The following is a 15,544-nucleotide window of genomic DNA, read 5'->3' on the forward strand; positions in this document are numbered from 1 at the left end:
TATCAAAATGCATTAGTTTTCAGTAGATTCCCACACCCCTGATTGGCACTTGACAAGAGTGATCAACGTGCGGCCCCTGGGGCACTATGGAATTTCTAAACGATCCCAAAGCACAAGCTATGCCATGTGAATAACGATAATGACAACATTTGTACCACGGCATGAAAATGAAATTCCTGCAGTCAACAATTCAGACAGGCTCGTAAGCATCCACTGATGTCAAAGTGTTCCCAACCGCAGACGCAAGTGTAATGGATCTCCTCCCAGCGGCTGATGAGTTAATAATACTGATCAGTATAAGATGTGTACTTATCTCTCGACTAGAGAACTTTAGGGCGGGACACGGACCTCAAACCATGCGGTTCAATGATTGGAATAAGATGTGATTTTATGGTGCAGATGAAAATATAGTAACTGAAATATTAACACAAGGGCTGATACATACTGAATATAAAAGGAGTCTTAGAAACAATAATCACATATGCATGCTGTACACAGAGACAGATTTTAATACTGTTGCTCCCCTTTATTAACTTCACTACATGCAATAAAAAATACAGTAGAACATTTCTGCAATACGTTCCATGTCTGTTACAAACTTGATAAATTTTGCAAATGAGCCCAGCTATTTTAACTATGTAGTCACATTGTGATTTAAGGCCCTCTGTGGAAGGGTAGTGTTGCAGCCAAGGCTGGCTTGCAGCGGGAATAGCAAACGCAGGAGACAGAGATTGCAGTTTAAGGTATTTTTGTTTGCAACAAAACCACAAAATAATATTTCACCCAAGAAGAGCAGCCGCAGTGACGTAGCACCAGGAACACAACCTGCTGCTCTAGCATGTATAATAGAAATGAGCTGGAGCTGAAATGAGCTGAGGAGCTCCTCATGTGTGGTCAGGCCAAACTGGAAATCAATTAGCCCATTTGGACTGACCACATTCTCAACTGTATTTAAAGTTTCTCTCCAATCAGGTCAGATTAACCAGTCCAGCCATGTTCTCATATAGCTGGCTTGCCTGCCTGTTGAAGGGGAACCACAAGACACAATGCAGGGAATCAAACAAAAAAATGAAATCCCTCATTTAAATAAACACAATATTTACAATATTTACATTAATGAGTCTGCCCTGCCATAGGCCCCTTTTTATTTTATTAACCCGTAAAACCTAGTTTACTAAGATGTTAATTAGTTTAAAGACACTTTTAAAGATGCAATGTTTAGCAAATTAGATCAAGTTTGATTTAAGAATGTTAAAGTCCTGCCTATTTAAAAGTTTACTGTAGTAAAGGCCAGGGTTGGGGTCAATTCCTTTTTTCAATTCTAATTCCATTTCAAATTCCTTTTTAAAATTAATTCTCAATTCCAATTCCAGTTACCATTCCCTTTTAATCAATTCCAATTCCAATTCCAAGTCCTTTAAAGGAATATTGAAACTATGATAAATGCGTAGCATAGCCATGGGAAAAGCAATATCCACATTTTAGAAATGTTTCTGGACTTAAGACTGCAGTCATCAAGGAGCGTCCCTCAAGAAACAGAGCTTTGAAAATCCACGGGATGCCGCAAGAACAGTCTGCTGTTCACAAGGAGAAGGGAGCAATCACACCCAGTAAATTACACACAAACAACTGCAGTTGTTATAAAAGTTTCCCAAGGTAAAGGAATAGCAAAGTGTAATAAAACATATTGAAACAAGGTAAAGCATAGGTAAGCATTGTAACGCCCAGAGAGGTATGGTCAAGCATATTAAAAAACCATGGGAAACTATAGTAATAAGTTGCAAATGAATAATATAACCATAGGAAAATAATCGAAATGCTACTGTAGAAAACTTTTATATGGGGCCTGGCAAAGACACTCTTGTTGTTTTTTTATCTAAAACAAAAAGAAACATTCAGAGACAAAGATAATAAAGGAATACAGTATATTGCCACATGGTAAGGCAAACTAGCCTCTGTTGGCCCTTGAAACAGTACATTCTCACAGCACAATTTGCTGCCAGTCCTTTCCTCTGGCTTTGTGCAACCTCTTTGATTAACCAGTAACTGATTGTTTGATTGGCCAATAATTGGGTTTGATTATTCGCTTTGCATATGTTGAGCGAGCACTTTCACTGGCAGACATCCCTGGGAGTACAAGTCCTGAGAGCATCTGTCTTCCTGAAGTAGCATTGGCTGCTTGTTAAATGGAAATGCTACCATTTTGTTGTTTGGTTGGTCAATATTCCAGTCTGTGCTTTATAAGGTTTGTTTGCAGCGCTGTTCGAGACAGTAGTGGACAGGTCGAGTGTCTGATGAGCAATGGGGTTAAGCAGTCTTTCTGCTCCTATGAAACCGTGGGTGTTTTGAAGTGTGTCTATATCAATAAATACATTATTTTCTGTTGATTATTGGCAATGTAATTTTCTCAATCGGATGTTCTTATACCAGCTAATATGGTACAGTGCTTAATGAGATTGTTTCTCATGCATTATTCACCGCTCACTGACAGCTCACATTTTCAAGTGGGGATTCAGCAGGGGACAACAAACAGGTTCCTATTACTAGAATTTACAACGCTATAAACATACAGAGGACAATGCTGTTTGCAAAGGTTACCGGATCTGCAGTGTCTGCAAACACTTTCCTCAGGGTGATAATTGTCCTCTGCAAATAAAGAAGAAAGAAGTTTCTAGTTTTGTAATGTTTTCGGATTTGCTTCCTCCTCTGTATTATTTATTTCTTAGCAGACGCCCTTATCCAGGGCGACTTACAATCGTAAGCAAATACATTTCAAGTATCACAGTACAAGTAATAATACAATTAAGAGCAAGATAAATACAATGACTTTGGTTCAAGCAAGTACAAGTGTGACAATACTGGCACCATAAAACTCGCGGCCCCTTTATTCAGCATTGGTTATAAATGGATCAATACATCACCCCTGGGGGAAGACAAGACAATATAGAATTAAAGCTGGGCTACGTTTAGATAATTAGAAAGCATATTTAATGGAGGTTGCAGCACAGAAAACGTGAACTAGTCTCAGATTTACAGGAGGAAGATATAAGAAACCAGCAGTAACTTTCTTCCTTTCTCCCCTGTATAAGATGCTTTAAAAAAAAAACACAGCACAGATCTCCTGGGAGGTACAAAAAGAAGGATATTTCTTAAATTCAGGACATGGGAAAAGACTCTTTCTGCATGCATAAACAAGCTCTCACTTAATCCTGTCATTGACTCGTACAGGCATGGCTTTGCATAAATATTTAACAATAATTCCTTATTTAATAATCTGTAAAGGTAGCCAAGGAATACCCTTGACCACAGAAAACAGAGATAAGCAGAATTTACACATGAGCTAACTCGATGTGACTTGTGAGAAGAACAGAGCCAATTAACTCTAGGAATTGGTAGGGTGTATCGTATTACTGAATGTAGCAGAGGGCCTGAACCTGCAATGTGATAGGGATTCAAGGAGTAATTGATACACCTACTGTATTCTATCACCCCTTCCATCTCAATGCACACTGTAGCTCTCACAGCCTTAGTAGCAAGTCCTCTGATTTGTTAAAGTCAGCCTACCAACCAGAATAAGTGCCCCAGCCAAGCTGATATGTTCTTTAATGTGTCAATCAGGGGCATGAATGGCAATCAGTCTCTTGCTGAGAATGACCCTGGACGTAAATAGGGAGGCGGAGAGTCTTTATGGTTAGTCAGTGTCCGTTGCTAAGCAAGGGTTTAAAATGAATACAAAAACTTAAAAAAACCCTCTTATTAGCTCTAACAAAAATACCACAGGTCCACCGCTTCTTCTGTTGAAGATCTTTGCTTCAGTTTGGAATATGCAGATACTGTATTTCAGAGTCAAAGAAATAGATTGGGGGGGGTCCAATCACGGTCCTGGAGGGCCATTCCACTCCAGGTTTAACAGGTAAAATGAGATAAGGAACTACTTCAGGATGGAGGTTTAATTGGTTAAATTAAACAATTTAGAACAGGGTTGGAACAAAAACCAAGAGTGGAAGGGCCAACCTTGGACACCCTTGCACTAGATGAATGCAAGTGTATTGCAGACTAGCTGTGATTAGACCATGTGTTCTACTAGCTGTGATTAGACCATGTGTTCTACTAGCTGTGATTAGACCTAGATGAATGCAAGTGTATTGCAGACTAGCTGTGATTAGATCATGTGTTCTACTAGCTGTGATTAGATCATGTGTTCTACTAGCTGTGATTAGACCATGTGTCCTGCAACAAAGATAGGATTCAGAAATATATCTATAACATTTGATCTTAAATATTTACATATCCGGAATTAACATAAACAAATATATATATTCTCAGCTCAATAAAAGGGAGACCAGTAATAATGTTTATAAAGTTAATAACTGAACATTTAAAGCGCTGTTGCAAAGTCATTACTGTGTTTTCTACCTTGCCTCTGCCCTCTGCCTTGCTCTCTCACTCTACACGTGAATATCCATACTGTTTTCCAGGTAGATTCATGTATTCCTTTGTAAATAGGGAGCACAGAAACCATTTGGTAAAAACACTCCCCTGTGGCTGCATCTGAACATCAGGTTTTACCGCAATGTCAAGCAGCCACTGAAACCTCAGCCACCAGTGCATGATTTCAGTAGGACGGGAATTCAGCCTTCTTAAATGATTAAATACTCAGACATGCGACCCATGAGGCTCAAATCAATTGAAAGCCCTGACTTTAAGTAAATTAAATGTCTGCCCAGTAAGCTCAAGAGACCAGCTGGTGGAAAGAGAGCTCTTTCTTTAACATACTTATTTATTGATAAATCCACACCAAAGGGGAATAACTTAAGTCTGCACGAATAATGTCTTTAAAAAGTCTTAAACTATTCATACAGTTTTATTGTTGAGGGCTTCACAGAGGTTGAAGGCTATTATTTAATCTTCCTACAGGTTGAAAGATGTGAATCAGGTAAGCCATGGAAGACTTACAGTATATTCTTTAAATATAAATGTTATAGAACCTAGAATTTAAATGAGACCAGGCAATTATGATTTGCTCAAGAGTTGTCAAATCGATTGAAAGCACTGAAAATTAAATGTCTGGTCAGTAATCTAGAGACAGGTTGGTGGAAAGAACTTCTTTAAAAACTGTAAAGTAACAAAAAAATTGACTGGGCAAGATTCTCAGAGCTATTATTATAGGAGTTTTTTTTTCTGGAAGAAATAAAAAATAATACAAAACAACGTAAGACGACATTTAAGATCTCGGCTGCCTGAACATTGCATTTTTATTATTATTATTATTATTTATTTCTTAGCAGACGCCCTTATCCAGGGCGACTTACAATCGTAAGCAAATACATTTCAAGTGTTACAATACAAGTAATACAATAAGAGCAAGAAGAGCATATCTTTTATGTAACTATATTGTATGAGTTTCTCCTTTCTAAAAAAATAAAAATCAGGACAAATTAAAATGATTGTGGATAACAAAATAAATCTATAGTTCCTCCACTTCCATTAGCTACAGAATGTCTCAAAAGTGCAGTTTTGAAAGAAACACATGCTATAGCAAACATTTAAACTTTATGGAACTTTTGTTAGCTAGTCACTTTAAGACAAAATCTTTGAGAATCTAGCCCATCGCTGTTGTAAGACAAAGCTTGTAATTCCGTAATCTTTTGGCAAACAGTATTGATCAACATAGTATTGCACCAGGTGGCAATATTGGTTTACAAATAGTAGGTTAAAATGACACAACTGTGGCAGCGACCCCATTGCGGTAAAGGATTTGGTTAATTCGCAATTGGGTGTTAGTGGTAAAGATTTTCTATATATTAATATTTAAGAACCCTTCACTCCTCAATATTTCCTGATCAAACAGATGCTTCTGTTGGTTTAGTAAAACCGGCTGTCAATATTGCATTCTGGGCTGTGCTGTGAGCCTTTGTTTGATCAGGTCTACAGCGTTTGGTTATTGCAGGAATTTTAATACAACTCAATTGAGTAGCTTGTCCCACCTGTCATATGCTGTATAATACACTTTGTTGATGTTTCCAGAGCACTTCTTTTGAACTGCCTGTCAAGGTAGGATAAAATCAATAGAGAAAAATGAAAGAGGATTGAGGGTGAGCAGATTGAAAGCAAAGGAGGAGAAAAAAATTCTTACAGCAGTCAAATCTCCCTGCTGCACTCTCAATTCACCTCCACACCACAGATCATCTGCACAGAGCACAGATAAAGTGCAATGAAGAAAAATGAAGACAGACGAAAAAAGGTCTTACAGCGGCAAGACTCGTCAACATATTTCATGCTTTTCAAAACTGGTTTGAAAGAATAGTCTCGTAATTGTCTTGCTTCTTATTAGTAAACGCAACTCATCTTGGTTTTTTTTATACTTAAAACTGCTCTGCAGATATTTCCATTACTGTGCTATAGCTGACAGGTTGTTGTAGCTTAATGGCTCCTAATCACTTGCTGTAGACAGTTCTAACCATTTATCTACTGCGGTGTGTTTTGCATCACCCTATAGAATTAGATCATTTTGTCGAATGAAACCTGCTGAATAATGTTATGTTAACATATTGAATTACATACCGCTTTGTAGTTTTATATATGCAATTTCATCTTGTAGTTTCTTTGATTACATGATGCTAAATAAAAGATCTAAATTATGCTCATATATATTTTTTAAATTGTATCAATCCTAAAAAAAACGGTTTATCCCTGTTACTGTTTTAATTGAAATATTAGCATATCCGAGATTAAAGTTCCAAAATATTTTTTTTATCGCACTAAAAGCAGGGGCCAGTGATGATTTTAATAGTAGAATTCTCTCAGAAATTTGTCTCTGTTGTGTTGTCCTGGTACTGTGTCCATTTAGTGGCTATTCTGGGTATTACACACACACACTTGTAGCGGCTAGGGCCCTCGCCAATAACGGGACTGTGGCAGCAGTTTTTCTACCAATTTATTTTAAATGAATGAAGAGATTTAAGTGCCTTGAACGGTCGTTATCTGAACCCAAATAGCGATTAATATAGACTGAGAGTTTATAAACGTACTAACAAGTAAGAAAATGGATCCCCACTCCTTGAAGCTGGTCAGAGCTGGATGTCAGATATTTTAGTGTTTTAGTTTAATTTCACCAACAGTGGCCCTTAAAAAGGCTGCAGTGAATGACTACCCATTGTACAGGTGACATAGTCAAATTAGAGGTTGGATTTATGGTGGTACTGTAGAAAAAGGAAACCAAAAACTGAAGGTGCTCTATTATTGTAGCATCTGATTACATTTTAAACAGAAATGTAAGATCACACACAGGAACTAAATCCGCTTATAAGTACAAAACATTATTTAAGTTAGTGGTCTTGTAAGACTGGTACAAGTCTTTCCTTGAGTCCCATACATACTGTTGTAACTGAATGCTATTTGAAATGGTTGTAAATTCCTGTAGCTTTATGTTGTATAGTAACGTGTATTATGGGTAAGGGCTTATGTCAGCTTTCAGTATCAGTGAAAGGTGCACTTGTATAGTGTGTTTGTAAAATGCCTGCCAAAATATATTTGGAACTATTGTAACGATCTAAACACAGGCAGATTATAATACTGGGGACCTAACTGCAGACCTCTTACCACTGCACATGGAGAACTTCAACTAAAGTTTACCATCGTAAGTGTAATTGTGTAGTTTTCGTCATGCTTTCTATGCATTTAATTGTTTTTACCACGCTATGCCATACTGTGATTTACCTAGCGTGCTTATGCTTTATCTCCATTTGCTACGCTTGTAACAGAGCATGCTGCAGCATACTTTAATAGCAATAGGCTTACGACACGGGTGAAACCAGCACAAGGGACCCAAGGAGGTCATTACTTTTGAGCGCAAGCCTGAAGAGTTGTTTGATCATTTCAGTAAATTCATTGCTACTCAGTAATGATTCTACCCGGACAAAATGATATAATCAATACAGCTGTCCCAGTCACAGTTAATTACATAATCTGTCGCCAAAAAGAACACAATTGCAGAACAAACACAATAAATGAGTTTATGCCCAGGCACACAAATATCTTCAAACAAATCGACAATCTGTTTGTTGAACCCCCTGACAGTTGGCACCTCCGAATGGTATATCTGTGTGTCCTGTAAATAATGTGACAAACAAGACTAGCACCTGCCCATTGCAGAATTAAAGTGATTTAACGCCCCTGAGACAGAGCGACTGAGTCACCATCGATCACTGCAGGAGAAGTGTTGACTGACAATGCAGAGCAAATCTACAAGATTAATCATTTTCCAGGCACATTTCCGGACCTTCGGTTATTCCTGACCTTTCACAGCTTTTAGGACTGTTCCTCAGTTTACTATATAATACAGTTTTATACCAATATAATGCCAGTACATTACCCCAAAGAAACCCTGGCGGAATCATAAGCAGATTCATTGCCAGCAATGGCAACACAATAGATTTGTCACAACTATAGTACACTATAAATTCCAAAGTAATTTAAGTTACATCCACCCACAATTCAAAAGGCACTACAATGGCAACTTAAAATTGTCACAACAAAAATGTAACTTAAGTTCAGAAACCTATATAGCAAACTAAACTGGCACTAATTATAATGTATAGCATGTCATAAATTGATGCACCTTATTACTTAAGTAGTGATGGTATGATAGCACAATGCTACTGATACTGTGGTATTGCAATGCATTCATATTAGCCCTTAGTATGTCAAAATATAAATGATTTACTAATTGGTACTATTCTACCAATAACTGATACCATTGTAGCTTCCCTTGAGTTATTGTAATATTTTAACATTGTATTCCCATTATACCGATACTACATTGCCATTACAAAAACATTTACAATGCTTAAGACAAAGAGAGTGCCTTTGTATTCTGATCATCGAGACCAGCGACCATGGCACATGCATGTTTCGCATAAGGTCGAGCACATGATCATTTATTAAGCGAATAATTTATTCCAAAAAGTCACATGAAATGGGATGAAAGCAGAGACTGGTAGCAAACTTCTGGTCTAAAGTCTAATGACTTTAAATCACTGTATTCCAGATCATGTTAGCTAGCACCACGGGTATAACACTCTGGTTGCAAGGGGCACAGATTGGCACTTCATTAAGGAGCATTGATCTAGAATTCACGGATGGAAATATCAATACACTTACATCAGTGGAGCCCATTTCCCATTTGATTATTTCATTTTTTTTGTATCCCACCCATTATCATCTTTACCACCATTTCTATGGTCCCTCGTACTGTTGAAAACACAATAGGACAGCCCTCTCCTCCACCTTGGTCTGTAAATGCACATTTGATCCTGGGTGAATTTAGAAACAGTTTAAAATGATTTGACTTCTTCTAATACTTTTAATACAAGTAGTACGCTGTCACTGAACCCCAGGTCTTTATCAAAGGATTTACCCGTATTTTAGATCAGAAACCGATCACTGTTCCACAGGGTATGTGCTTTAAATACCATATTTAACATGCAATGGTGCTGAGTTATAGATACCTGCATTACATTCAGTACCATTTGTATTCTGATGCCACAGTCAGACCTCTGAAACGTTTATTATTCCCAACACAAAACTGAAACTCAGTAAAGACAAAGCACAGTGTGTGTACAATATATAATGAAAGCCAATTTCAGCAAGTCAACTTGCTTATAAATATTTTAAAAGAAATATGGGCACAAATGTCCCCGAATCCATGTGGTCAGTAATATTATTTGTTTATTTAGCAGACACCTTTATCCAAGGCGAGTTACAAACTATGCATCAGCTACAGAGTCACTTACAACTACGTCTCACCTGAAAGATGAAGCACAAGGAGGTTAAGTGACTTGCTCAGGGTCACACAATGAGTCAGTGGCTGAGGTGGGATTTGAACCGGGGACCTCCTGGTTACAAGTCCTTTTCTTTAACCACTGGACCACACAGCCTCCTATAATAAGTATTAATGGTCAATTAAAGCTATTTAGGTATTCGGTGTATCTGTCTGCTGCCCTCCCAAAAAGAAATCACAAATTATAAGCAATGGCAAGCCAATTCATTTTGTTTTATTTTAAATGTATTTTAGCATTGTGAATTTAGTAATAATGAGAGTTGATGTGAAAAAATTAGTGAATTAGCACCCGTCTTCACCTAGAGAGTAATCTATTCACCCTATACCCCACAGGTGGCTTTTTTTAGAGCATTTTACAGATCCATGTAATCCACCTGGATTGCAGCCACTGTGTTGCTCTCAGAAGTGTGAAATTGAATCTGGACTGGGACAGACAGCCTTGCTCACAGCACAGGAATAAGGAGCAAAGGCTCAATTATAGCAAACAATACAGCCAAGCAAAATACCGAACATATCCCCTTCCTTATTACCTGCAAACAGAACGATGCACTTTACTATCAAATAAACTGCAGGTCTGTAAAATATATAACAGGTGGCAACCCTGACCCCTGCAGCGTTGCACTAAGTTGAATAATCTATAAAGATTAATAATTAAAATATATTACTAAGACCAATTCTCTTTGTTCTGGTGAACGCTACTGATTCACTGATACATTCTCCAATTCATTTATGACCATGATGTGTGAATAAAAAATATCAAATCAGTTATGGGCAACATGAGATACAGCAAGAAAAGTAATGCCTCTGTTCTAGGGTAATACAAGTTTTTACTGCGAACAGGTAAATGTATAAGTACATGAACAGAAGCTAAAAGTAAAATATGTGATATAGCGGTGGTATAGGGCAGAACAGATTTTGATGGAATTGCATACTTTTTATCTTCACCGGGTTGTGCTCCTGGTAATCTATCATAGTTTTCATTGCTCGTATTGGAATAAAGCCATTATCTCCTGTTCTGAGTGCTGTTTGAAACAGACGTGATTAAGTGTTTCACAGGAAACAGCAGAGGGAATGCAGATTTCCACAGGTCCTGTCTAGAGGCAAGATTCTTCGAGCCCTGCCGAAGTATTTATAGTAACACTCAATTGACAGCACAGATCGAGAAGGCCCTCTCCAATGGAACACAGGTTCAAAGAACTAGGTCAGTCAAAAGTTGTTATTCCTCTGGGTTCAGTTAGTGGTGGAAATGAAGGGTTTCATCTATTCACATGTTTTGTCAAGATATTTCAGGCTTAGCTGTTACAATACTAAGAATTTGATGCGATCAGCATTTACCCTGCTAGGATATGCCATAGCTGGATTTTAAGAGTAATTTTACAGTAAAATGCTCTAAAATCTAACTGTAGCTTAATCGGCAGGGTATAGGCTGATCAGTCTCAGTACTATGGTACCTGGATATATCTGCTCTAACATTGGTAAGGTACTATGGTCTACTAATGGGTTCTTCAGGGCATATAATGATATGCCAATGGTATTTTTCCAACTTTTCTGTAAGGGTGACTTAATTCAATTGAGAGATTTAAATGACATGTATGATATCAGATCCTTTATGACTGAGAATTCATTTTTATAACAATAACAGAATCTGCATTCTTAGATTTCAGAAGCAAAAGAAAAACACTCAACGCTCCCTGATAAAACTGGGTAAACAACAGCCACACTGCTTTCTTTGCTATCAATCTTAGTACATCACAGAGGAGCGTTGTGTTGTAGAGGAGCTTTCATCTGGAGAGACAATCCTGCAAAACAACCTAGATAAGAAGTGTGTGCCAGGACTGTTCTCAGTTTTGTGTGCAGGTTCGATTGGCACACTTGAATTGAAAAGGGTTTTTTAAAAGATACCTGCCCTGTAGTTCATGAAGGGTGTTGCAGTAGAAAACTATCCTTGTACAAAAATAGTTTTATTTTACAAAAAAAGAACAAACATTGCAACAAACACCTTTACCTTCACTTTTTGATATTCCAACCATTGCACCTCACTACATTAACTAGGCCAAAGTAGGGAATAAAAGAAACAGAGAATATAATTGTGTTACTTTAGGAAAGACTAGGTTGATGACTCAGGGTTTCCGAGTAGAATGGGTATGTATTTTTAAACATCCAGTTATCTGGAATGTGCTGGAATAATGTATAGCTTTGATTCATTGGTCCTGGGTATAACACAGGAATTCAGGCACAGCCAGGAAAAAAAAAGCTTTGGAGGAGTAAATGAAAATGAAAACTGTGATATGACACCAGGTTTCAGTCTGTTCGTACACAGCGAATTGATGTATGGTCCTCTCAGTGATTGCAGCCACTGGCACTGGTGCGGATTACAAATGAGCACAAAGACATTCGTGGTTCTCTGTAGGAGAATGGCTGGTGCTTATGTGCTTACCATAGTCACCACACGTTGTTCTGTCATGCACTTTGAGATTCATGAATGTTATTTTTTAGTCAAGTACAACACTTCAGCCTCTTCAGAATACAGAATACTAAAACCTGGAGAGGTCCTGTTTGTGGGCTGCCAGGGTCCTTGTCAGTCGAGAGGGAGGTAGACAGTTCTCGAAGAGAGATACTTGGACTCTGTATCCATCTAAAACTATTGTACTTGTACATTTTAAATCTTTGTAAATGTTTATAAAGACTCTTCATTTTGCAGCCTGGTAACTTTTCTTCACCAACCTTCCATCTCTATTGTGGTATCCTCTATACAGGCAACATTTTGATATACAGGAAGCAGGAAGCAGTTGAGGTCATCAGAACCTGTCATCTCGAGACTTACATAAGTGACTCATATGGTAGGTACCGTGATATCTCTATCCAAACTAATTGGGACCAGGGGCGGTCAGATTGCTGTCAAATTACCCATTGTGAAAAATAACTACTGAACTGTACTCTACTGCATAATGCAGAGATGGAGGGCTGGTTAATGCATTTTCTCTATGGCAAGCAAAGGAGTGTTGTACACAAAATGATAGAGTACCAGGAGGCTTAATGGACATCAGAGGTGATAATCAAGGTTTTACCGTATAGAGCTTCATGTTTCAAAGCATCAAACCCCTCTATAAGCAGTGTTTATGGTAGCTAGTCAGAGTAAGCTGATTTCTAATAAAATCACATGCCATTGGAGTCCTTTCACATTGGACTGAAACACATCAGAGTTTCATCACATTCGATTCAGATGAGCTTTATTCACTCCTTGTTTTCTCGACATTTAGTCCCCAAGAGGAAAGAAACTCTTTTTTTTATCGTTTTAATATATTCATTTATGTACAGTCACACTTAGCTTTTAGTACCAGTTATTAAATCTCTAGTGCTAACACTGGGTGCATTTAAAATGCTTTAGGTATTTCAAAGGCTGGCATATTTGTTGTCCTAAATCTGTTGCCTTTCTGGCTGTCTTTGTACTTTGGGATTATAAGGGTCTTTGGGTTAATTGACCAATTTGATCTCTGCCACCTGAAAAGAAAAGCCATTTCCAAGTTAGAAAGAAAAATGATATCCAAACAGCTGATGCCATTGCAGAAGTTATAGTGACTTTATTGAGAATGGTAGCTGGTACTTCAAAAGCATAGCTAAACTTTGAGGTTCCTAAAAGGCCACCAAACCAATCTGTTTTCCTTTAAAAAAAAAAAAATACAACTCAGGAAACAATATTCTCAATCTCAGTGGCATTGTCGCTCAAGTCTCGGCTGTTGTCAGCTTATGAAAAGAACAGGCCTAATGAAAAAAGACGCTCCACATATATTCATTTCCTTTCTAAGGACAGATGCAGAGCTCTTCATATTTCCAGCTCTATTGTGAACAGAAATGTTTGCTTTTGTTACTTGTGGTATGAGCTAGAACACTGATAAGATCTCATCTGCTGGGGTCAGTTATTAAATTAGATCACGCTATTGAAATGCTATTGTGAATGAATGTGCCGCTATGATGCAAAGGGATCCTTATAGAAATTAGCTTGGGCGCAGGTTCTCCCAGTTCCCTCCCATTGTCACGGATACCAACAGCTCACTCCTATTGATGACACCATCTTGGAAAACAAGTGGGGCTGTTGTTTTATTATTAGCAAAGAGAATTTTACAAAAATGATAAAGGGGGATGTGCAGTAAGCCTGAGCTACAGGGGTGTCCATTTCAAAGTGGGGTACAGATTGGGATTGATTAAAATGATTGTTGAGTGAACTCGAGTAATTTTAAATGTATTCAATTAAATGATCTGTAACCGTAATTGCTCGTATCATATCATAATATATGCAGCAGTAGTGTCCCCCAGTGACTTACCTAATTAAAGCACAGCTTTGTATCCTGTACTGAGTTGGCTGGCAGCCCGCAATGAACGCTGCAATGTTCCTTACGCTCCTGCATGTTAGGGAGGAAATTATGGAGTGAACATGTGGGGGAGGGCTTCAGTGGCACATACTGGCCAGACAGAGACTTCGCAGGCTGGGCCTCACCTCCGGGGTAGCTTGGTAGCATGGTTTCTTCGATTAGGCAATTGAAACAAGGTAGACCGTTGAACTTTAGTCCTCCTGTCGACTTCTCTACAGTATCCGTGCAGCATTAAATATGCATTTTCAAATGATAACGGTAGATGGTCAATGAGTCCTAAGAGTAGTGGTGTGATGTACAGGAGTGGCTTCATGATCATTATTTCATGTGGTTCCCCTTTTTAAAGAAGGAAGGCTCATCGAAGCAAGCTGTCTGAGGATTTATTAAAACAGAATCAGCAAACATGTCAAGAGTGATTTATGTGGGTGAGACTCGACACAGGAAGCCCTTAGATTACAATGTCTTCTCTCAAATAGAAAATAATGGAGGTCATCTAATGAAACTCCTTGTTTAATTGGCATTGGCGGGAGTGCTTGTGACATTTATGGGTAATCTGCAATAAACAAGATTTGTTCTTTAGGGGAAATGGCAAAACTTTGTCAAAACAGGTCTGAAAGGATCTGCATGATTCAGCATGTTTAGTTAACTCATAGGTAATCCATTCCATATCCTCACCAAGTGTCTCCTACCTTTTGTCCTAAATCTGTCTCCACTTAATTTCCAACTGTTTCCAACTTTTATCGTGAAACCTCAATAAAGTGTCTCATTTTAGATATGAAAACACCAAGCTAAGCAGCTGTCAGCCCACTATCTACATTATTTTCCATATATGATCTGGATGTAAAACACTGTCAGTCTCACTGAGGTCCTTAAAACAGTGAACCACATGCTTGCTTTTGACTGTATTATCATTCAGCCTGTGTATAGCACTTTATTGATTGGGATAAAGGCAAGTAGCCTCTGCCCGTCCTTGGGATAGCCATCTATTCAGGTATGTATTGAGCTTCTCTGTTATCTGCTCAAGCCATTGCACATCAGATCATTGGCTGGATGAAGAACGAATAATAAAGAACACCCAAGAGAAAGGACAAATACAAGGTATGGTAATTAGGAAATGAATACCTGACAAATGTCATATAGTCCAATCATTATGTTCAAGCAAGGATATTTTCATCTAGTTAGTGACAGATCAATATGCTCCTCCGTCCTCCCCTTTGCCTCAGAGAGACCTGACACGTCATGGTTTTTTCACCCCTTCCCTTTTTATGATGTTTGGAATCATTCTGCGTGTTCTTTTTTATTGTATCTGTTAAGTTGCTTTAATTTGAGTCCA

The sequence above is a fragment of the Acipenser ruthenus genome, chromosome 23 (genome assembly GCF_902713425.1).
Source record: "Acipenser ruthenus chromosome 23, fAciRut3.2 maternal haplotype, whole genome shotgun sequence".
Classification (NCBI taxonomy): Eukaryota; Metazoa; Chordata; class Actinopteri; order Acipenseriformes; family Acipenseridae; genus Acipenser; species Acipenser ruthenus.